Raw genomic sequence first — 26,944 nt, forward strand, 5'->3', positions numbered from 1 at the left:
AAACCTCATTTTATCACTTATCTAGAAATTGTCAAATTGGTGCCAGAAGGTCTGTTGACTGGCCTTAAAAATTGACCCAAACACCTGATCGGGCTCTGGAAACTGGCACACTGAATCTCTGTTCTGCCACTTTCACCCTGTCAGATCTCATCTTATGAAGAATTTCTAGTCAAAAGATATTCGCCGTCAAAGTCATCTTCTCAAAATTACCTGCAAGTAAACAAGTCAAAAAACACTAAACTGGGTTCAAGTTTGGCTTTAAAAAACTGGGCGAACTGACACTTGGGAAAACAAAAATAGGGGCATTGAATCACTTTCATTAGGTGAATATAAATCTAGGATTTGGGCTCATCATGAACAACAAGACACATTTGGCGAACAGTCAAAGTAGGCTGCTTGGATTTGCTGATTGGAGACAATGGCACGAAATCATTTTTTGCAAATGGAAACAACCTGGAAAAGTGTGCAAATGGATTCGTGATGACTTGCAAACTGACACACTTGGAGTATTCTTAGAGTAAAACATAGTGACACAATCCATTCTATCTTACAATCACAAATTAGGAGTTATAACATCACAAACAGAGGTCCTAACAAATCTACAAATGCTGACACCAATAAGAAGATAGAAATTGCGTTTGGAATCGCATTTGAAAATTGATCAAATGGATTTGTCATAAGCTGAAGCTTGAAACATGAAAAGTCTCTAACCTCTAAAATGTAACATAAAAGGAATTTTAGCATTTCAATCAATTGATCAAAAGTTACAACACGTCAAACAGGGCTTCCTAGAATTATGTGCAATGTGCATCAACATGACAAATTTAAATGACCAAATTTGAGGGATTAAAAACCTAGTCAAACAGACTCGAAATGACTCAAAATCTAAAACAAAGGTTCTCAGGTATGGACACTAGGCACTCCTAAAGTAGAAAGTCACAAAACATTTTTGGGTGTGAGATATTCAATTGCAAACATAGTCTCCTATTGCTATTTGACACTTAGGTGAAAATGCAAATTTGGAACTAGCTCAAAACAAGACTTTAGGAAATAGCTTGGAATGGCGATTCAACTTCATAAAACAAGTAGGCATACTAAATGGAGGGTGTTAGAAACATTAAACACCTTAGGGGACTCAAATGTACAGTCGAGTACAACCAGGTACATATGCATTTACGGGGCTTGATTTCTCAAAAAAATTTAATGTGACTAAAAATGAATCATGTAATATTTAGTCCCAACATGTCTATCATCTTTGTCTCCAATAATTTGTTTGGCAGGGTGATGTCCCTTGACATGCTTTGAAAATCTTGGTTTCGCTCTTCTTTCGTTATTAGGTCTATCAACTTTTGAATCACTATGTACTTCTCTATTGGGAAATTTAGCATCTCTTTCATGTACACTTATCTCAAAATTATAATGTGCCTCATCTTTTGTCTGCAATTTAGGTCCTGACTATAGTTTTGTTCCTGAATGCAACTTGATATTCATTGTATGTGACTCGATAGCCACTAAAACTTGATGTCGATTTACAACTTGGTTTACAAAATTTTTGTTAGTAGACATACCTTCATAAACGTATACAAATTATTTATACTCTTCAGGTTCCTTCATAGGTTCAGCTTCATGTACCTCTATATATTCATCAAACTTCACATTTTCACTTTCCACAACTTTGTTAGTGTTATTATTTAAACACTTATAAGCTTTACTTCTTGTGGAATAACAAAGGAATATACCTTCTTCACTTTTAGCATCTAATTTTTTATTCCTAAAATCCTTAGGAATGTAGCACTTGCGTCCAAATACCTTAAAATATTTTACATTTGGTGAGTATCCATACCATAATTCAAAAGGAGTTAAATGAGTACCTTTCTTGATTTGTAGATGGTTCAAGGTATAGACAGTTGTACTTATAGGCTTTCTCCAATGTTTCAAAGCAACATTCTTCTCTGTCATAAGTTTCCTAGCACAACCCACTACATATTTGTTCCTCCTTTCAGAAATTCCTTTTTGTGGAGGGGTTCTAGGTGTAGAAGTTCTTATTTTGATTCCTCTGTCATTATAGAATGTCTCAAACTCATTTGATGTAAATTCTCCACCTCTATCAAATCTTAGACATTTCAATATTTTGCATGTCTCCATCTCAACTCAAGCTAATTACCACTTAAACATTTCGAAAACATTAGATTTCTATTTCAAAAACATAATTCTCATCATCCTAAAATAATCATCAAAAAATAGGATAATGTACTTGTCACCTTTGTAGCTTTGCATATTAATTGGTCCACACAAGTTAGTATGAACAATCTCCACAATATCTTTAGAGGTGATAGTCTTACTTTTAAAACTGGATTTTGTCATTTTGCCTAAGTGACATTTTTTGCATATCATATTGTCAAGTTTCTTCAATTTAGGCAAACCTCTAACTCTTTTCATGCTACCGATACTAACTAAGTTATCAAAGTTAACATAACATAACCTCTTGTTCCATAACCATACATCATAAAATTACATAACAAGACAAGTAGCATCATTCATATTAGGATAAAATAGATTACCTCTAGTTTGATCATCTTTCCTAATGAGTTTCCCATTAGTGTCATAATTTTTTTCTATCTTATTCTCAAACTCAACTTTGCAACCTAAACTATTCAATTGTGACACACTCAACAAATTATAGTTAAGTCCTACATAATAAGAATTGTCACATATGATCTTTTTGTGAATTTGATTAATCCTTTTCCTTTTATCAGATAGGGTGCATCATTACCAAAAATTATAATATTTCCATCATAATAATCAAGGGTAATGAACTTACTTTTATCTCTAGTCATTTGATGTGAAAACCCATTATAAATGTTCCATCTGTCACTCTTATTCACATAAGATACTAGTGTAGTTACCTCATCCTTATAAGAATCATCCTTCATTGCAACATACACCACTTCATCATCATGGTCATCAGATCCATCTTTAGTTTCCTCTTTAGCAATGTAGCAAGACTTCTTGCCTTTATCTTTGTAATCTTTTTGTCCTCATCTCTTTTACTTCTGTATTTGTCTACACTTCTATTGTTCTTCTTTTCTAGACATCTAGCAACAATATGACCAACCTCATTACAATTAAAACACATAATAGGCAACTTACCTTTGAAATTCCCTTTACCTCTATGAAATCTCCTTGCCAACATTGCTTCATGTTTTTCTACATCCTCCTCATCTATAGCACTATCACTAGAAACACAGTTGACCATTTCCTTCTTCTCCTTAGGTTCCTTTACTGATAGTTTAGCTTTGAAAGTAGATTCAAAATTCTCATATTTGAAATTATCAAAATTAGAGATTTCAAAAGCAGTGAGTCTACACATCAATATTTGATGGAGACACAACCTAAGAACATAATGGACACAACAAGAAAGGAAAAAATTTATTAACTATGTAAATATGCTAATACACTCAATATAGAGAAAATAGACTTCAAAACATGCCCTAAGGGCTTACAATAGCATAAATCTGGAGATAAATCCTTCTCCTAGTACTTCTTCTCAAACTCCACTCTGAACTACCTTTTACAATGCCAGAAATGTCCTTAAATAGACCCCAGAGGGTTAAGGATTAGGAATACATTCTAGAAAGTGCTAGTTAGCATCCACTGACCAAATAGAAGGCTCTAGAAGTTGCATTAGAAGTCAGCACAAAATTAGAAGAATCCAGAAATAGTAATTGAACTTTTGGGAGGCATAACTTTTGAACCATAGCTCTGATTGACAAATCGTTTACATTTTCAAAATCTCTCAAAGCACTCTATAGTCCTATGGACCAGCTTGGCTCATCCCCCATTTTTTGGCCCTGTTCAAGGTCACTTAATGCCCCTAACCTGACTTTGAAGCATTCTTGGGAGGTCTCCAAAAATTGAAAAACTACAATAACTTTCAAACCGCGGGGCCTTTTGACCTGATTCCTTTTCTGGAATGCTCTAAATTACAATTACCATCATCCAACCAATTTACACATTCTAGTTCACCAAAATGATGGCTAAATTACATACTCCTATTTTATTGACATTTACACGTATCCCAAGGTGTTCAAATACTCTATCCTAGAACACTGATAGTGGAACTGTGAGAGTTGGAACCTTTATTTGACCCAAATGGGTATCTAGAAATGAAAACACTTGAAATAGAAACTAAGTCTAGGTACATTTTTTTGGGTGACACAGGATTGCCCTTATACCTTTGGATGCTCCTGCATCAATATTTCAAGGGTTAGATCATTACTAGGTGTACACCTAAGTTCTTGTATGGTAGAGACTCTACTAGCATAGATGGACAATAGGGTTTACAATACTTTGCCGATCATAGTCTCATATTCAATCTTACCAGTTGCTCCTCTAATAACATTAACTACTTCTTTTACTCTAGCAAATATCAAATTATATTCTCACCTTCTTGCATTCTCATATCATCAAACTTACCTCTAAGACTTTTAGATTTGGCTCTTAGCACATTTTTTTCTTGTCCATAGATTTTTTTATAGCATCCCAAATCTTCTTAGAAGTATCACATTCCTTGATGTCATCAAACTCAGTATATCTTAGGGTAGATGTAATCTCCAACATTGCTTGATTGTGTTCTTTCTTCTTTTTCAAATCCTTGGCAGTTAGGGCTCTAGCAAGATCAACATGCTAAGTGGTGATTGTAGATTGTGTATGGTCTTCAAGACCTCCTAGGTGTAGCTTCATCAAAATTTTCCATGCAAGGAAGTTTTCCTTATTGAGCTTGGGTACCTCTCTTTTGGACATCTTGATCTTTTGATTTTAGTAGCTTCAAACTAGTCCTCTTAAGGACTATGGCTCTAATACCAATTGTTGAAATTATTTAGAATAACTTGAGGGATGGGGGGTGACTCAATTATTCAAGGTCCAAATGAACAAATAAAAATTTTCAATGCTTAGTAGACCCATATCTATAAGACCTAATCATCCATGCATCCATCAGATCATACAATACATAAAATTTGTAGGTTCTTGTCCTAGGTCAAAACAACTTTGTAGAAATGTAAACATGAAATAGCATAAGAACATTCCCACAATTTTGACACAAGGATTTAATGTGGAAAGCCAATTTAAGAAAAACCACCAGTAATAATGTATGTGCAAGATCATGGTCAACCAAACTATGGCCTTAAGTGGTGGTGAAAAACTAACAAATCAGGGTTATGTCAAATTGACCATAATGTTAAAGTGGTTTTGGGCTTTATATCAAAAATTTGTAAGAAAATAATCTTTGGAAAATTGAATCTAGTTTATAAACTACTAGGCCTTATCTAGAGAAAAAAATATTTGATTGGTCAAAAGTTTAGATTTTAATTCAGTACTACGAAAATTTTAGGGCGAAAATAAAAAGTAGGTTATGTCTAACCACCTTAAACAAAATCAAATGATAATATTTTTTAATATAATTATAGATATAAAAAGTAGACTCATGCCTAGTTATGAAAAATATTTTTGAGAATTTTATTACAAATAAATAATTAATTGTGGATTTTCTACTTTATTATTTTCAGAAGTAAAAAACTCCTATGTCTGACCACCTTAACTAGTTCAAAAAAATTCAAAATTAATTATTTTTTTCTTATACTAGTCAAAGCATAGTATGTGGTACATCTTTTGGATTTCACAAATCTTATATGGTTTGAAAGTTATAGTTATTTTTCAATTAGTATGTCAATCAACACTTTTTAGCTAACTCCATTATAAAATAAGTAATAATTAATTACTTAACTCATAATTTGACAAACATTATATCGATGGAAAGCTGAGAACATTCTCAAAAAACCCTTTTCATTTCATCAAATTTGGATGAAAAAAAGTCATCAACTTCATTGTCAAAGTCAGAAACACACAACAACACACCAAAAAACATGTTTTTGGGACTTTTTGGCATTGACCATGGAGGGTTGGCATCCAAATAAAAACCAAGCCTAATCAAGCACCCATTCCAAAATCTGGTATATGTTCCCAAATCAGATACTCATTCTCAAATTAGATACCAATTTTCTAAAAAATCTTTTTAATTTTTTTTTCAATTTTTTTTTTTAAAATTCTTTTATAATAGTATGTGTTGGTGTTTTATTTTGATGTTAACAGTACTAAAACTACTAGGCGACAAAAGGCTTAGTACCTAGATATCAGTACATACACAACCTAAAGAATAGCCAATTCTCATTATCACTTGCATATGCAAAGTATTAGGGCCCAACTTCAACAAAACCTTAGACAGTTTTCTACTCTTTTGGCTCTGTAAAACCAGGGCGGGTGCACCCGGGGATGGTTCAAAGATGGAATAATTGTATGATAATTATCCTTAGTTTCATTTTGATTCTCATCTCTAAATCCTCAAACATATAGGTAAATAACTGATAAACACATCCCTTGAACAGATATGGCCAAGAAATCTTCTATAGCTCTGCAGATGTTTCCAACAACAATGGCTAAATGAAGCTAAAACAATCCAGGCAGGCAAGTGCTAGCCAACTTTGAAAATCTTATAGGAAAGATAAATGAAAATTGATTTTATGATGTATTTTGAAAAAGCTAGTTATAATATACTTCTCTTTTGGCTGAAAAACTTTCGATCAGTGCCTAATCCATTGGGAATTCACAGTCAAGTAAATTCTTAGATCTAATTTGTTGCCTTGCAACGAATTTTCATCAGCAATTCTTACCAAAATTTATCATTCAAAAATCCTTATTAACACCCGAGCAACCTCATCACATTCATCAAAGCCTTTACTTAATCCATTGAATTAACAACATTAACAAATGGATGTATAGTCTTACTAAATTGCAATCAATTGCATAAGCTTTTACTCACACAACATCAAGGTAGTTCAGTATTAAAAAGGAGACAAAATTCAGAGAAGAACAGATATGGGGACAGTTCATAACTTGTATTCATTTCCTTTGAAAATGATATATCCTTTACAAAAGACCCAGAAAACCTTCCTAGAAGAAGCACAGTTCTTTCTACATTCATCCATATATCAGAAATTTTGACAGGAAAAAGTATACTATAAATTTCTTTCCCAAAATGTTTGGACCAAAAAAGAACTAAGCACAATACTTAGTGAAAACCAAATTCGGACCAATCTTTAGCCTTGGGATCTCACTTAAATAATGTGAGATGCAACAAGCTTCAGGCTACAGTAGGTGACAGGTGTCCTTCTTTTGAAAATCAAAAAACAAGAATAACAGAAAGGTTGATTACAATAGCACTTCTTGGCGGGTCCCTTTCTGTTATGCTTCTTGGTTGTTATGATCTGCTCTCGCAATCATTCCTCATCTTCAGAGTACATACCCATAAGGTCTGCAAGTGATGTATCATCTTCTGTTACATGCAAAATCACTTTAACCTGAGGATTTTCTATGTCATCATTGCTGACTACAAGAGTAACTATTACTCTTACATCTTCCTCGTCATCTTCTCCTGACATCTGTTCACTAAACTAATCTTTCCATCTGTTGAAAGTATCATCATCTGGCCAATCAAAACTTAGGGTTTCTCTTTGTATCTTTATTAAAGAATTGGCATTTTCTTCTAAATCATCGAATTCTTTTCTTATATCAGCATAATACAATTGTATTTTTACCAGCTCTTCATTTGTCTTTGCCCAAAACCAATAGCCAGTCTCACTGATGATGTTTGTTATTCTATTATCAAATAATTCATCCATTTCCTTTTTCCATTTGTCCTTTTCCTTTACTATATCAACAGATTCTAAGGCACAAGGAAATAGGGTGAATTTTTTAGCAAAATATCTTGAAAAACAGAGTTTCAATTTCCTCTGTAAAGAATCTCTTTTATTTTCAAAATTATCTAATTGATTCAATAAATCAAAAATCCTCTCAACCTGATGATAAGGCATTTGAACTGTAAATATACAAATAATTGTAACATCATTATTCCTCTGTCTCCACTTCTGTGGAAGAGAATCTAGTCCATTCTTTTCTTTATTTAACTCATCTATGAGGGTTACAATCCTTGTCAACTGGTCATAAAAATTTGACCATTGTATTTTATCCCTCAAGTATGTCACACCCTGCCTCCATTTCTCTTCCTGCTGATTTCTAAATTCTATCTGCCACTCATGTAATTTGGTTTTTTCTGCTTCAAATTCCTCTGTAGTATAGAATTGGGGTCTTTCAGGGGTGTCAGGTATCTCAATAATAGGGGTTAATCCCATAGATGACTGTGGGGGATATGCAATTCTTAATGTACTGGATTCTCCCACTTTTCTCTTTCCAAGTACCTTTTCTAATTGAGATACCCTATTTTCTAACTCAATTCTCCTTTTTACCTCTTGATTATAGGCTTCCACCACTACTTCATATTTATTATGCATATCCATCATTTCCCTCTCCTCTCTTTCCGCAGTAGCCAGGGCAAATTTAGAATAATCCAAATTCATGTGGGCTGCCTGTACATTTGAAGTGTCAACAACTCTTCTTACAATGATACTCCCTGTCAATCCTGAATCATCAGACTGTGATGAAGTAACTCTGGATCCTCTTCTCAGGGACCACATAACAAGGGCAGCTTGATCATTGCTGAATGCTGTACCCAAGAATTCCTCTTTATTTGGATCTTGGAGTCCTAAATTATTTGAAACAGAATTAAAAACTAATGCGTCAGTAATGTCCCAATTGGGCAATAATAAAACATTAGCATTTTTTACCATCTGTCTTCCCTCATCAGGGGTTATATTTTGGAACTCTTGAACCATTTGTTCCTTTATTAGATTTTGAATGGAGGTCTCATCCATTTCTGGATGTTCTGCTCTCATATTATTGCACCTTTGCTCAAAAATGTGCATATTTACTCTCCACGCAAACTGATGGAAAGCCCTAGATCTTACAAAATTGTTATCAGACAAAAAATGCTGACTGGCTTGTTCCAAAATAGGGTCCAATTCCCTTCCTCTGAAATCTGCTGTAGTTAATTCAAAACTTGGTACAGGGGGTTCCGGAGGGTTCCCTTTATCAATCTCTGCTTGTGTAACAAAAATTTCTCCTTGTGACCCCATTTGTTCGAATTGCTCATTGGTGAGCTGTTCTTCCTCAACTCTTATTGGGATTTGAGAAGGTGAGCCACTTTCATCAGGGGATTCTTCCTCCCTTATTATTCTCCTTCTTTTGGGGGAAGGTTCAGGGGGTCTTTCTTCTAGGACAGTGCTGGAGGATCCAACAATCTGTTTTTCTTTATGCACAACGGGCACCTGCTGTCGGACAATAGTATATCCTGTTTTCTTCCGTACCACCAGTGGACCTATTCCAATGTTGGGAGTGAAACCCAATTTTCTCATAATTTCTCTAGCTTTATCTGGAAAAGAATTAATAAAATGTTGTTTCTTCTCATTCATTACCTCCATTATCTCAGAGAAATTACTCATGAGCTTATGTATTTTATCTGCATTGTTTGCAGCATTACTAAGAAGACTGAAATTTTTATCAAAACAATTAATGAATTCCAAAACTTTTGAATAGACTCTCCATTTTTCTTTCTTTATTTCTTGCTCATGGAGAGAATAGTCATTTCTTATTACATCTTCTGGAAAATAGAATTCATGCTGAACTGGACGCAGCTTGATTCTCAATCTAAGGGTAGAGTTAAAGAAACCTTCTGTATCACAAAAACGAGAGTGAGACACTGCCATTTTGTATTGATCCAAAAATTTATGGAGAAAGACCCACCCTTCTTTAGTTATCACAAACTGGTGGGCTATAGTACAAGTAGGAAAAATTGATCCTGTCCCCCTTTTGCGCAAAAAGGCCTTCTCCACTCCTCCCAACTGCCACAAAAATTTAGCTATCCCTACCTTTAAAGGTACCTGATAGGGTAACACATGGGGTGTTCCTTTGAAACCATAGACCCTGATGACCGTTGAGACTGAAAATGGGATAATATCTCTCCAATTATGTGAAAATTTTAGATTGTGGGTTTTGTCCATAGGCCTGATAAGGTGCATTAATGCCTTAGGGATTCTGGGATTATCACTCAATAAGAGGCACCTTAGTTTGGAGGCAAAGTGCCTATCAAATCTAACGAAGCTAGCATTTTCTGCTTCCCAGGTCATGTCTGCACTCCATAATTGGACTGGTAATGCTTCCCCTTCTTGTTCTCTATTTAAAACCATTTCTTTACCAAAATAAGTGGCCCCTTTAAAAAGAAACATATGCATCAGTAAGGAATACTGACCCCAAACCTTTTCCACCTTGCCCTGTGCAATCCCCACCAATCCATGATGGATCTCATTTGCCAAGTAAGATGCAAAATCAAAAATTATTTCCACACCAAAAGAAGAGATTTGGGTGATCATATACATGAAGCTCACCGGAATAAAATCTTCTTCGCCCTCTCCGAAGACTCTGCACAGGGTCCTATATATCTCCACTGCCCTGGCATTAAAACATGATTTCTTGAAGGGCTCTTTAGAAGATGATGTTATGGTTGGGAGGCCTCCAATTCGGCCTATGTGGGCTTTCAATGCACCCTATCTAACTACATCCCTCTTGGATATATATTCTTTTTCTAAATCTATCAGATTAATGGGCACATGATACATGGTGAGGGGTCCCAGACTGAAAACCTTCCTAATCTCCTTGGGACTGATGGTAACTAAAGCCTCACCATCTATTCTCCTCACTATCTTAGTGGCTTGGTATAGTTTTTTGCTATGGCTTCAAGTAGTTCAAAATCCATAAACACGCTGGGGACAACAAGCTTCCCAAGATAAAAATTCCAAATGTTGGCATGAGGGGCATATAACTTTCTCTCTGCAAACCATTTCTTGAATAAACTCAAACCAGTTTGAGCAGTTTGAGCATCCCAAACCCAATTACCCTTATCATACAATCCATCAGCTACCCTAAGCCTAGGGTTGAGTGAGGTTAACCTCTTAACTTGCACCGTTTCTACAGTGGACTCAGGAAGTAACTCAAGCAAATCATCATGCACATTTCTATCCAGGTAGTTTACTGCTCCTATAAATCCCTTCTTAGGAGGCATCTTGGGCTATCCTTTTTAAAACTTAAAAGCTCACAAAGATGATGGCAGTTTTACTTACTTGAATTCTGTCTCAATTCTCCTCTGTATTCCTACAAAATTTCAGTGAACAGATAACTTGACAATTTTTTATCAACCTTGGCACGCTTTTCTTTCAGTAATAGCTTCTGCACAAGAATGGCTTCAAATCTTTTCTCGCGTGAAATGAAACTGATGCAATCTCTCTGTATTATACTCTATTTTTTCTCACGAACGAAGCTTTCTTGTCTAATTAATACAGAGAGTGGCACTACATTTTTTATTTAAAACAGCGTCGTTGATCTTCAAAGATCCTACGATCATGCGGTACAAAGAGAACAACTAGGAGTTATATTTGCCATGTCAGTTATTTTACCCAATGAGAGCTTGCCACGTACATAATTCTTTCTTTTGATGGCATTTACCTTTAGACCCACTGACGTTGGAGAACACGTGTCAGCATGTCGCTACTTTGTTATGCATAAAGAACAAGCACCTTGCCATAACGAGGCAGCGACAACTGTTGATCGGATCAAGAAATGATCGAAAGATACGCTACAGGACTTCTTAAGAAAGAAGGCGGTGGGTCCATCTCGCTATGTCGCTGTAATTATCTTCCTTGCAACTCTTCATAGCGAGGTAGCGAGCTCCGTTGATTCACTTCAAGCTGATGTTTCAGATTTATTATACATTTAGTCAGGTAGGTATTAATGAGAATCGGATCTCTGCATAGCTGGCACATGTCAAAATTTATCATAGTCATCTGTCATTACACGTCATCATAGATCTTGCTGATCTTTTACCATTTTACGGGGCCTCACTAACTTGCTAACGGTGAAGCACCTCAATTTTCCGATAGCGAGGTAGCGAGCTTCGGCACTTTAAAGGATTCCGTGCCGGAAAATGCAAGGGGTACCCAGTAATTACTTCTGTTAATTAAAACTGATTCTGACAACGGTATTTATGATTGGTCATGCCACCTGGTGTAATTATGATATAAGCAAGATGCAATGTCATCATTTTTAGATTTTCACGTGGCCTCGCTACTTCGCTAACGGTGAAGTGCCTAAATTTTCTGATAGCGAGGTGGCGGAACTTTCGAAAAAATCAACATTCTGGCTATGATGTCAGATATTCTAGTGGGTCCTTCTCCCCCTTTTTATGGTGAATTGCAAAGTGTACCTGCACAATAAAGAAATTAATAAGCAAATCTCTGATCACCGCACCTTCACTTCATGGTCCCACCGCTTAAAAACTCAACACTCACTATCTCGCTATACTTAATGAGCATGCAACTCTCAATAGCGAGGTAACGCCAGCGGTAGATCTAATCGGATTTGACGGTTGGGACAAATAGGAAAAAGGTAACCCGGGAGAAAAGAAAAGGAATACGGAAGCATATTCGTTTCTTTTGAAATTTGAAACTTTCGCGCCTGACCATTTATGAATAGGGATGAATATAGGGCTTATATGGCGAATATTTCTTATAGATGGTTTATCCAAAACCTTATACTTCACTTAGACATAGAACATCTGACTTTTCTATGGTTTAACTGAAAAAAATTTTACTACAGAAAAAGTCAGACCAACAGTGGCTCTGTCTGGGGATGATAGACTACTTGAGTCTATGCAAGGATTCAGAGTCTATGGGAGAGCAGACCACACATCCGGGAAATGACAACTTCTTCAGAGAGCACAGAGCAACACACAAAATTAAAAACCCAGACTGTACAAGGATTTACAGAAAACAGGACGCCAGGAAAACCTAAAACTAATGTTCATGGAAGAAAATAAGTATTTTTTCAAGAAAAATACCTCTTCAAGAACTGTCCATGAACTGGCAATTCAAGAATATTATCAAATACATCTTTGATTATGTAGGAATATTCACCCCAAGCATTCTCAATGAGATATGGGCCTAACCAAATGGGATCAAATTTGCCATGTTTTCCTTTATCTTCAATTCTGGCGTTCCACATTAAGACTAGGTCTCCATTTTCAAATTTCTTGTTTACAGTTCTTTTATCATAGAGTGTTTTGACTTGTAACTGCAATTTTTGATTTCTCAGAGATGCTTCTCTTCTGGCTTCGGTCAATCCTACCAATTCATTCATTCTTTCTTTCATTTCATCAGTAGTATCTTCATCATATGACTGGATGTAATTGTATAATCCCATAAAATTGTTCTGGGGCATTCTAGCTTGAATTCCATACACTAAATCAAAAGGAGCCACCCCAATTGCCTTCTTTACAGTTACTCTGTCAGCCCATATTGCCAACTGTAACTTGGAATCCCATGCCTTTTTATTATCGTCCAAGGTTCTCTTAATAATTTTCAACAGGCTTTTATTTGTGGACTCAGCTTGTCCATTCCCTTGTGGATGATATGGGGCAGACGTTGTTCTTGTCATTCCATATTTATCACAAAACTTGATGAATTCCTCAGACCTAAAACACATAGCATTATCTGTGACAAATTTCTGTGGACATCCAAATCTGGAAATGATATTATTCAATAAGAAATTATTTACTACTTTACTCGTTGCATTTCTGGTAGGGATAGCCTCTACCCATTTTGTAAAGTAGTCAGTAGCAACCAGAATCCAAGAATAGCCAGTACTGGACTTGGGAAAAATTTCTCCTATGAAGTCCAGACCCCATTGTTGAAAAGGTGCTTTAGTTTCAACTGGCTTCAGTGGAGTATTTCCTGAGAATTTCAGCTTCCCAGCAAATCTCTGACAAGGATCACATTTTTTAACCATAATTTGAGCATCTTTGAACAAAGTGAGCCACCAGAAACCAGCTCTCATTATCTTATGCGCAGTATTTTTGGCCATGTAATGTCCTCCACATACTCCAGCATGCATTTCTTTCAAAATCTCTTTTGCCCTTTCTCTGTCAACACATTTCAACAGAACTCCTTCAAAGTTTCTCCACCATAAGTTATTTTGAACAATTACATACCTGATGGCTTGCAATTTAATATTCCTTTTTTCATTATCAGGCAGATGGGGAGGAACTTCCATGTGTTGCAAATAATGTATAACATTAATGTACCAGTCACACTGGTCCATGTCGCATAAATCAGTTCTGAAATCATCATTTACTAGGTTTATCTGATTAGCTTCCAGGTTAGTTTCGGCCATAAGTTTGGCCAAACCTTGACCTCTTACTAACTTAGTTATCTGCATATCAATGTTAAATTCTTGGATTCTATTGATCCATCTGCATCTCCTTCCTGACACTTCCTGCTGAGAGAAAATATCTTTAACTGCAGCACTAGGTACAAAGGCAATAATAGTAGCACCTACCAAATAACTTCTGAATGCTTTTACAGCCTTTACCAAAGCATATGCTTGTTTTTCATTTATTTCATACTTCAGTTCAGCATGCTGCAGGGATTTGCTAAAAAAGGCAATAGGCTGTTCATACCCTTCTTGGTTTTTCTATAATAAAACTGCAGCTACAGTATGGAATGATGCAAAAGAAAAAATATGCATGGGTTTTGTATAATCTGGGGTCCTCAACACTGGAGCATTTTTTATCGCAGTTTTTATATCCTGGAATGCCTGTGAAGGTTCACCATTCCAATCTATAACAGCTCCTTTCTTGAGCATTTTCGAAATGGGTCTACTGATTTCAGCGAAGTTGGTAACAAACCTCCTCAGAAAATTAACCTGGCCAAAAAAGGACTGTATACCTTTCACGTTTTTAGGTTTAGGGACTTTATCAATAGCTATTACCCTTTCTGGGTCTATTTTTACCCCATCCTTGGAAACTATGTGTCCTAATAACTTTCCTTCTGTGACCCCAAACGAGCATTTCTTTGGGTTTAGGGATACCCCATATTCCAGGGCTTTTACAAAAAAATTTTCCAAATGTTTGCAGTGATCTTCAGCCTTGTTAGAATACGCTGTAAGATCATCCTGGTACACAACCATAAATTTGTCAATATATTCATGAAATGCTACATCCATGGCTCTTTGGAAAGTAGCTCCTGCATTAATCAAGCCAAAAGGCATCCTCACATACACATACGTTCCCCAAGGGGTTGTGAAGGCTGTTTTGAACTGTTCACTTTCTTTTACCAGAACTTGATTATATCCAAAAAAGCCATCCATCATTGACATCAATTCAAAGCCGGTCACTTGTTGCAACATGGCTTCCATATTAGGTAAGCCATAATTATCTTTTAGAGATGCAATGTTTAGATTTCTAAAATCCACACAAAGCCTAATATCTCCATTCTTTTTTCTTACAGGAACAAGGTTTGAAACCCAAGTGGAATGCCTAATTGGTTTGATTATTCCACCATCTCTCAGTTTTGTCAGTTCTTCCTGCATTTTTGGGGCAAGGGTAGGATTGATTGGCCTCTGTTTTTGCCTAAAAGGTTTTACACTTTCTTTCAACGGTATGACATGCTGGAAAAGGTCCTCCCTATAAGCTTTAAGGTCATCATATGACCAAGCAAAAACATGCCTGTACTTTCTAAGTAGGTCAATCAATGCTTTTCTGATTTGAGCTGGCAGATCTTGGCCGATGTAAACCTTTTTAGGGAATTCATCCGTTCCCAAATTCATTTCTTCTAGCTCCTGTGGTTTGGGGTCCTTTATTCCCGATTTTACTCTGTCTTGGTTATCAAAAATATTCTCCAAGACTACCAACCCCTTAGGCATCTTATTTGTTTTTAATTGCATGATTTCTTGACCAAAAATGGTTTCCTTCCCATTTATTGTTTCAATCAGTCCATTGCAGTCCATCTCCTGCATCTTCAAACACCTGCCAATTGTCAATGTTGTCAGGTATAGAAGGTCTGTTTTGAATCTCAATCTGGGAGATTCCTGCAAATGATATTTCTTTTGGTTTGATAGCTACATTGGCCAGAAGATCAGCCATTTTATTCTGGGTTCTATCTCTCCATGAGATCCCAAATGCATCAAAGAATTCTATTTGATCCCAGACCGCATTTCTATATTGTTTTAATCTCCTATTTTTTGAGGAGTATGTTCCTTTAATCTGAGAGATGATCAATTCAGAATCCCCTATGACACACAATTTCTTAATTTTGTGATGTGTGGCCACTTTGAGACCTAGCAGCAATGCTTCATATTCAGCAATGTTATTTGTGCAAGCAAACTTCAAGGTGAATGAATACCTGAAGGTGTTATTTTCAGGGGACACAAAGACTACACCTGCCCCTGCACCCTCTTTAGAACTAGCCCCATCAAAGAACATTGTCCACAATTTTGGTGAATTCATGCAACATTCAACCTCATTTTCAATGATATCAGGTAAGTTTTCCACTTCCTGAATAATTAATTCAGCCCTGAAAGCATTAATCCCCGTGTCTAGAAAATAGGTGGTATCTTTGTCAATTTCTTCACCTAAGATGTGGTTAACCCTTGGTTCCCTATTTACCCTGACAGCTTTGTCCCCTATATGGAAAGTGGCATAAGTAAGGTCACATTGTAGACTTCCCCCCATGGCGGCACTCCATTTTCTGGAAAGTAGCATCCCGTAATGTGGGGGTATATCTGCTACAAGGACAGACATGGTTAATTCCATCTCAGAAAATGCAGCCAGTTTGAATGGTAAGGCATTTATAGTACCTATTACTGGAACCTCTCTAGCATCCATCCCTCGGCATCTAACTTGCTTAGTATCCACCTTCAATCCTAGGGCTTCCATTACTTTAAAAGGTATTATAGTGTTGGAAGCTCCAGAATCTATCATACAATTTTTCAAGGTTTTCCCTTTTACGATTAAACTAAGGAAAAAAGGATCAATATCTTGTATGAACGCAACTGATGAATCATCTAAGAACATCTGAGGAATCTGGGATATAATACCATTGTCCTCTATTATTAATGGGGTCTGTTGGGCTACAGCTTGATTATCAATACTATTGTTGTTTGCTATTCCACCCAACCATGACAAAGCCTTATTTTTATGCTCTTCAATTCTAAAAAGCTCAGATAAGGGTACTTTCACAGTAATTTGAGATAACATGGCAATCATATCAATAGGTTCAACCACAGTAGGTTTTACAATAGTACCTGGGATCAGAGTCTTTTGAGTAGTGGGCACCACTTTTAGCTTGACAACATCCGGTTCTGATTTCTTTGGTTGCACTACGGTCTTTGTTGCTTCACCTTTCTGAAATTGAACCTTCTTTTTTGGTTCCCATTTTTGACCCTTGTTCTCCTTGATCTTAGACACATCTATACTGACTTTCTTGTGTTGATCATCTGTCTTATGAGTGGTGTCTTTGATGAACATACTAGATGGCCTTCCTGCCTCATTATTTATTGCTCTATTTCTCAAATTGTAATTACTGTGGACTTGTGAAATCATTTCGGCTGTAATTCTATCAATTTCCTCCTTGGAGGGGATTCTTAGGTTTGTGAAACCTACTTCAGAAAATGTATTGCATACCTTATATGTATCATTCTTTTCATCATCTGAAAATATTTGCTGATGATGTAACTGGTAAGCAATTCTCTGGCTGGTAACATCATTCTCAAGTTCTTCTGAATCAGAATCTATCAAATCATCAGATGTATTCGCCATATTACAGCTTATATCATCATGGTTTTTTTCTTCTGTTTCTTCTTCTGCTTGCACTCCTTGAGCTTGGGCGAATGACTGGGCAACAGCACAATAATCAGAAGAATGAGGTGATTGGCATATAATGCACCAAGTTACATCATCATTCATATTTATAGTGTTCCTTTGCAGGGGGTCTGGGGTACCCTTATCTTTCATATTTTGGATCTGGTTAGGAACTGGTTTACCATCTTTCCATTGGGTGGTGTAAGGGTAATTCTGCATCCTAGGCTGTCTATTGAAACTGTTGTTATTCACAGGGGTTCTCTCAGTAACATTTGTCTTATTGAAAATAGTGGGATTCATCTTCTTAAGCATTTCTAAAACATGGCCTATAGTAGGTTCTTCAGGCCTTTTTCCTATGGGAGTTTTGTCACCTTCCTTTTTATTATTATTCTTAGGGTTGAAAAGCTTAGGATCATCCCTCCTCCCTAATTTGCCAGAGGCCTTTCTATTATTTTCTATATTCACTGCAACTCTATAGGCATCTCTCAGAGTTTTAGGATCCTTATCTCTCAGTTGGTAGGCCATTTTGCTATCAAAGGCATTAAAATAGGTTGTAAGACAAACGTCTTCATTTAACCGCATAAACTGAAATAGTTTGTACATCCCTTTCTGAAATCTCACATTGAAATCAAATGTGGATTCATTTGGATTCTTCTTGATATTGTTGAACTCATTCAACATGAATCCTGCATTAGTATTGTCCCCATATTGTTCCTTGAACAATTTCTCCAAATCACTCCATGAAGTAATACTATCATCAGGCAACCTCCTGAACCAATCCCTTGCATCCTCTGTGAGTGAATGCACAAATAATTTCATCACCATGTCCTCATGTTCAACTTCATAATCATTGAGCATGTCAATGAAAATTCTCAAATGTTCTTCACCAGTAACAGCATTATTTCCAGAAAACTTAACCACTTTATCCCTTAAATCAAAAGATATGGGATGGGGGGCACCAGGAATACTGGCAAATGATATTTGTCTATATTTTTCGAGGTATATAGGTTTCTTCTGGAAACCAGGAGCATTAGAGGTACTAGCTACATTAGCTTGAGTTAGGAGAGCAGCTTGGGATAGCTGTGGTGGGACAAATGGGACTTGAGTGCCAATATTGGAAGATGAGGTAGGAGCAGATTGGGGTGCTTTCTGAGTCGGGATTATGGGAGCATTAACTGGTGCAAGATTTGTAGGTGGGATAGACAAACTAGGCCATGAATTCAATGCAGAATTAGACTTTATGAATTGGATTTTCCTTCTGGTTTCTGTGGCCTGAGCTTCATTTTCAACCTTCTCAAGTTCTTTTGCAAGGTCTTCCTTCTCCTTTCGAGCCTTCTCTAGTTCTAGATCTAATTTTGATATGGAGGGTTGTATAGGTTTGCTCGGTATGGCTTGAGGCTCATTTATTTGGATTCCTATAGCCTTGCCTTTCCCTTTATCTGGAACTGTTCCAGTGGGCTCTATTGGATTAACTTGAATGGGTTTATAAGCTTGAACTTGAGCAATAATTGGTTCTTGTCTTTGATTTAGGAGTTTTTCCTGTTGTTGAACTTTAGCTCTTAGATTATCAATATTTCCAAAGACGTCCTGATGGAGAGTGGGGGTATTCTCTTCTAATTTTTTATTTTGCTCTTTCAAAGCAGCCATCCTTCTTAGCAAATTATCTCTTTCTATTATTGCATCCAAAGTGGCTCGCTCCCTTTCCTTTTCAAGACAGATGCGCTTAGCTTCTTCCTCAGCAATCCATTTCTTCAAAAATCCTATTTCAGATTGCACTTCTTTAGAATCAGCAGAGGTTGCCTTGGAATCAACAGGATCATCTAGATCTATAAGGTTTGGTTCCATATATGGGGCTACTCTGGGATTAAAAAGGGTATCAGATGAACTCCTGAATCCTAGCCTACAATTTATATCTACTACAGGCCCTGGTCTGGGTGAAGCAATTCTCATAGTAGATACGTCTTTATCTTGAAAAACTCTCTGATCTGGTAATGGGTACTGAAAATACCTCCTAAAAGTCTTGTATTTTCGGATTCAGAACTAAGCGAAGATGATTCTCTTGCTATTATCGGTTGATAATGGGAATTTACAGAGGCATTACCTCTAGGCTTCCAAGTAGGATTTGGATCTATTCTTTTCTTATTTTGGTTCTTCCTACCACCTTGGGGTAAATTAGTATACATTGATACATCGGGATTGGCTCTCATGTAAGCCCTTGTGTTTTTTCTCTTGTCAGCCATATTCTCCTTTTGTTACAATAAGCACTAGCTTCAAAACCTTGACTGAGTCACCACCCTTTTTCGGGAAAATATAATAACACTTCTTACTGACAGAAAGAAAACAATACACAAGTGGAAATAGAAAAACGGCACAAAGAGATCAATCACTGATGTTGTAAGACTTCAACTCTTGCTTGTTAGATAAGACACTCGGATAAGCTGGATGTGTCAGTGTGTAGCAACGGTACTTGGGTTTATATCTTCTTTAAATTCTCAAGTTTTGACACTAAAGATTCCCCTATAGCTACGGGCAAAATAAAGATCACACGATACAAACTTACTTAGTAAGACTAAAGACAACTGCAGTACTTTTTACAGATGTGTTAGAGATTCCCCAGCGGAGTCGCCATTTTGTTGGTGTTTTATTTTGATGTTAACAGTACTAAAACTACTAGGCGACAAAAGGCTTAGTACCTAGATATCAGTACATACACAACCTAAAGAATAGCCAATTCTCATTATCACTTGCATATGCAAAGTATTAGGGCCCAACTTCAACAAAACCTTAGACGGTTTTCTACTCTTTTGGCTCTGTAAAACCAGGGCGGGTGCACCCGGGGATGGTTCAAAGATGGAATAATTGTATGAGAATTATCCTTAGTTTCATTTTGATTCTCATCTCTAAATCCTCAAACATATAGGTAAATAACTGATAAACACATCCCTTGAACAGATATGGCCAAGAAATCTTCTATAGCTCTGCAGATGTTTCCAACAACAATGGCTAAATGAAGCTAAAACAATCCAGGCAGGCAAGTGCTGGCCAACTTTGAAAATCTTACAAGAAAGATAAATGAAAATTGATTTTATGATGTATTTTGAAAAATCTAGTTATAATATACTTCTCTTTTGGCTGAAAAACTTTCGATCAGTGCCTAATCCATTGGGAATTTAGAGTCAAGTAAATTCTTAGATCTAATTTGTTGCCTTGCAACGAATTTTCATCAGCAATTCTTACCAAAATTTATCATTCAAAAATCCTTATTAACACCCGAGCAACCTCATCACATTCATCAAAGCCTTTACTTAATCCATTGAATTAACAGCAATAACAAATGGATGTACAGTCTTACTAAATTGCAATCAATTGCATAAGCTTTTACTCACACAACATCAAGGTAGTTCAATATTAAAAAGGAGACAAAATTCAGAGAAGAATAGATATGGGGACAGTTCATAACTTGTATTCATTTCCTTTGAAAATGATATATCCTTTACAAAAGACCCAGAAAACCTTCCTAGAAGAAGCACAGTTCTTTCTACATTCATCCATATATCAGAAATTTTGACAGGAAAAAGTATACTATAAATTTCTTTCCCAAAATGTTTGGATCAAAAAAGAACTAAGCACAATACTTAGTGAAAACCAAATTTGGACCAATCTTTAGCCTTGGGATCTCACTTAAATAATGTGAGATGCAACAAGCTTCAGGCTACAGTAGGTGACAGGTGTCCTTCTTTTGAAAATCAAAAAACAAGAATAACAGAAAGGTTGATTACAATAGCACTTCTTGGTGGGTCCCTTTCTGTTATGCTTCTTGGTTGTTATGATCTGCTCTCGCAATTATTCCTCATCTTCAGAGTACATACCCATAAGGTCTGCAAGTGATGTATCATCTTCTGTTACATGCAAAATCACTTTAACCTGGGGATTTTCTATGTCATCATTGCTGACTACAAGAGTAACTATTACTCTTACATCTTCCTCGTCATCTTCTCCTGACATCTGTTTACTAAACTGATCTTTCCATCTGTTGAAAGTATCATCATCTAGCCAATCAAAACTTAGGGTTTCTCTTTGTATCTTTATTAAAGAATTGGCATTTTCTTCTAAATCATCGAATTCTTTTCTTATATCAGCATAATACAATTGTATTTTTACCAGCTCTTCATTTGTCTTTGCCCAAAACCAATAGCCAGTCTCACTGATGATGTTTGTTATTCTATTATCAAATAATTCATCCATTTCCTTTTTCCATTTGTCCTTTTCCTTTACTGTATCAACAGATTCTAAGGCATAAGGAAATAGGGTGAATTGTTTAGCAAAATATCTTGAAAAACAGAGTGTCAATTTCCTCTGTAAAGAATCTCTTTTATTTTCAAAATTATCTAATTGATTCAATAAATCAAAAATCCTCTCAACCTGATGATAAGGCATTTGAACTGTAGATATACAAATAATTGTAACATCATTATTCCTCTGTCTCCACTTCTGTGCAAGAGAATTTAGTCCATTCTTTTCTTTATTTAACTCATCTATGAGGGTTACAATCCTTGTCAACTGGTCATAAAAATTTGACCATTGTATTTTATCCCTCAAGTATGTCACACCCTGCCTCCATTTCTCTTCCTGCTGATTTCTAAATTCTATCTGCCACTCATGTAATTTGGTTTTTTCTGCTTCAAATTCCTCTGTAGTATAGAATTGGGGTCTTTCAGGGGTGTCAGGTATCTCAATAATAGGGGTTAATCCCACAGATGACTGTGGGGGATATGCAATTCTTAATGTACTGGATTCTCCCACTTTTCTCTTTCCAAGTACCTTTTCTAATTGAGATACCCTATTTTCTAACTCAATTCTCCTTTTTACCTCTTGATTATAGGCTTCCACCACTACTTCATATTTATTATGCATATCCATCATTTCCCTCTCTTCTCTTTCCGCAGTAGCCAGGGAAAATTTAGAATAATCCACATTCATGTGGGCTGCCTGTACATTTGAAGTGTCAGCAACTCTTCTTACAATGATGCTCCCTGTCAATCCTGAATCATCAAGCTGTGATGAAGTAACTCTGGATCCTCTTCTCAGGGACCACATAACAAGGGCAGCTTGATCATTGTTGAATGCTGTACCCAAGAATTCCTCTTTATTTGGATCCTGGAGTCCTAAATTATTTGAAACAGAATTTAAAACTAATGCGTCAGCAATGTCCCAATTGGGCAATAATAAAACATTAGCATTTTTTACCATCTGTCTTCCCTCATCAGGGGTTATATTTTGGAACTCTTGAACCATTTGTTCCTTTATTAGATTTTGAATGGAGGTCTCATCCATTTCTGGATGTTCTGCTCTCATATTATTGCACCTTTGCTCAAAAATGTGCATGTTTACTCTCCACGCAAACTGATGGAAAGCCCTAGATCTTACAAAATTGTTATCAGACAAAAAATGCTGAAGACCCACCCTTCTTTAGTTATCACAAACTGGTGGGCTATAGTACAAGTAGGAAAATTTGATCATGTCCCCCTTTTGTGCAAAAAGGCCTCCTCCACTCCTCCCAACTGCCACAAAAATTCAGCTATCCCTACCTTTAAAGGTACCTGATAGGGTAACACATGGGGTGTTCCTTTGAAACCATAGACCCTGATGACCGTTGAGACTGAATATGGGATAATATCTCCCCAATTATGTAAAACTTTTAGATTGTGGGTTTTGTCCATAGGCCTGATAAGGTGCATTAATGCCTTAGGGATTCTGGGATTATCACTCAATAACAGGCACCTTAGTTTGGAGGCAAAGTGCCTATCAAATCTAACGAAGCTAGCATTTTGTGCTTCCCAGGTCATGTCTGCACTCCATAATTGGACTGGTAGTGCTTCCCCTTCTTGTTCTCTATTTAAAACAATTTCTTTACCAAAATAAGTGGCCCCTTTAAAAAGAAACATATGCATCAGTAAGGAATACTGACCCCAAACCTTTTCCACCTTGCCTTGTGCAATCCCCACCAATCCATGATGGATCTCATTTGCCAAGTAAGATGCAAAATCAAAAATTATTTCCACACCAAAAGAAGAGATTTGGGTGATCATATACATGAAGCTCACTGGAATAAAATCTTCTTCGCCCTCTCCGAAGACTCTGCACAGGGTCCTATATATCTCCACTGCCCTGGCATTAAGACATGATTTCTTGAAGGGCTCTTTAGAAGATGATGTTATGGTTGGGAGGCCTCCAATTCAGCCTATGTGGGCTTTCAATGCACCCTTTCTAACTACATCCCTCTTGGATATATATTCTTTTTCTAAATCTATCAGATTAATGGGCACATGATACATGGTGAGGGGTCCCAGACTGAAAACCTTCCTAATCTCCTCGGGACTGATGGTAACCAAAGCCTCACCATCTATTCTCCTCACTACCTTAGTGGCTTGGTCATAGTTTTTTGCTATGGCTTCAAGCAGGTCAAAATCCATAAACATGCTGGGGACAACAAGCTTCCCAAGATCAAAATTCCAAATGTTGGCATGAGGGGCATATAACTTTCTCTCTGCAAACCATTTCTTGAATAAACTCAAACCAGTTTGAGTAGTTTGAGCATCGCAGACCCAATTACCCTTATCATACAATCCATCAGCTACCCTAAGCCTAGGGTTGAGTGAGGTTAACCTCTTAACTTGCACCGTTTCTACAGTGGACTCAGGAAGTAACTCAAGCAAATCATCATGCACATTTCTATCCAAGTAGTTTACTGCTCCTGTAAATCCCTTCTTAGGAGGCATCTTGGGCTATCCTTTTTAAAACTTAAAAGCTCACAAAGATGATGGCAGTTTTACTTACTTGAATTCTGTCTCAATTCTCCTCTGTATTCCTGCAAAATTTCAGCGAACAGATAACTTGACAATTTTTTATCAACCTTGGCACGCTTTTCTTTCAGTAATAGCTTCTGCACAAGAATGGCTTCAAATCTTTTCTCACGTGAAATGAAACTGATGCAATCTCTCTGTATTATACTCTATTTTTTCTCATGGACGAAGCTTTCTTGTCTAATTAATACAGAAAGTGGCACTACATTTTTTATTTAAAACTGCGCCGTTGATCTTCAAAGATCCTACGATCATGCGGTACAAAGAGAACAACTAGGAGTTATATTTGCCATGTCAGTTATTTTACCCAATGAGAGCTTGCCATGTACATAATTCTTTCTTTTGATGGCATTTACCTTTAGACCCACTGACGTCGGAGAACACGTGTCAGCATGTCGCTACTTCGTTATGCATAAAGAACAAGCACCTTGCCATAACGAGGCGGCGACAACCGTTGATCGGATCAAGAAATGATCGAAAGATACGCTACAAGACTTCTTAAGAAAGAAGGCGGTGGGCCCATCTCGCTATGTCGCTGTAATTATCTTCCTTGCAACTCTTCATAGCGAGGTAGCAAGCTCCGTTGATTCACTTCAAGATGATGTTCCAAATTTCTTGTACATTTAGTCAGGTAGGTATTAATGAGAATCGGATCTCTGCATAGCTGGCACATGTCAAAATTTATCACAGTCATCTGTCATTACACATCATCATAGATCTTGCCGATCTTTTACCATTTTACGGGGCCTCGGTAACTCGCTAACGGTGAAGCACCTCAATTTTCCGATAGCGAGGTAGCGAACTTCGGCACTTTAAAGGATTCCGTGCCAGAAAATGCAAGGGGTACCCAGTAATTACTTCTGTTAATTAAAACTGATTCTAACAACGGTATTTATGACTGGTCATGCCACCTGGTGTAATTATGATATAAGCAAGATGCAATGTCATCATTTTTAGATTTTCACGTGGCCTCGCTACTTCGCTAACGGTGAAGTGCCTGAATTTTCTGATAGCGAGGTGGCGAAACTTCTTGAAAAATCAACATTCCGGCTCTGATGTCAGATATTCTAGTGGGTCCTTCTCCCCCTTTTTATGGCGAATTGCAAAGTGTACCTGCATAATAAAGCAATTAATAAGCAAATCTCTGATTGCCGCACCTTCACTTCATGGTCCCACCGCTTAAAAACTCAACACTTGCTATCTTGCTATACTTAATGAGCATGCAACTCTCAATAGCGAGGTAACGCCAGCGGTAGATCTAATCGGATCTGACGGTTGGGACAAATAGGAAAAAGGTAACCCGGGAGAAAAGAAAAGGAATACGGAAGCATATTCACTTTTTTTGAAATTTGAAAATTTCGTGCCCGACCATTTATGAATAGGGATGAATATAGGGCTTATATGGCGAATATTTATTATAGATGGTTTATCCAAAACCTTATACTTCACTTAAACATAGAACATCTGACTTTTCTATGGTTTAACTGAAAAAATTTTTACTGCAGAAAAAGTCAGACCAACAGTATGACCCCTTTTTAGGATACTTAATATATTTTTTAAAGGCTTTAGGACCTTTAACCATACATATAATGGTTCCAAAAGATCAAAAGGGGTCATAGGGTACCTTTCGACACTCTTTAACCCATTCAATCACCATATGTGTGGTTATGGTTCCTAGGACCCCTAACCACATAAATGATGAGATCTAATGACTCAAATTGACCTTAGAATATCCTATGACCATTTTTGACCCATTCGATGACATTAAGTGTCCTCAAGGGTCATAAGATAGTCTATTACCCCTTTTGTCTCATCTAAACATATAATATATATTCCTAAGACCCCTAGGAATGTATTATCTTTTTTAATGAGTAAAAATGGGTCATAAGGAATTTTATAATCCCATTCAACCCATTCAAAGACATAATATATGTCCCTAGGGGTCTGAACATATGTGGTCCTACCCTTTGGACCAATATAAATGATTGTAATATGTTCGTAGGAGTCAAAAGACACCTAGAGACATATGTTGTCATGAAAAGTGTCGAAAGGGGTCATAAGTTATCCTATGACCCCTATCAACCCATATAAATGATTATAATATGTCCTTAAGGATATTAAGGCCCCTAGACACATATGTTATAATAAAATATGTTGTAAGGGGTCATAAGTTATTCTGTGACCCCTTTCAACCCATATAAATGATTAGAATATGTCCCTAGGGGTCCTAGGACCCCTAGAAACATATGTTATAATGAAATGTGTTGAAAGGGGTCATAGGTTATCCAATGACCCCTTTAGACCTATATAAATGATTATAATGTCCCTAGGGGTTTTAGGACCCTTAGAGACATATGTTCAAATGAAATGTGTCAAAAGGGTTCAT

Source organism: Cupressus sempervirens, chromosome 1, assembly GCF_028749045.1.
Source record: "Cupressus sempervirens isolate cs-2001-9-10 chromosome 1, ASM2874904v1, whole genome shotgun sequence".
Classification (NCBI taxonomy): Eukaryota; Viridiplantae; Streptophyta; class Pinopsida; order Cupressales; family Cupressaceae; genus Cupressus; species Cupressus sempervirens.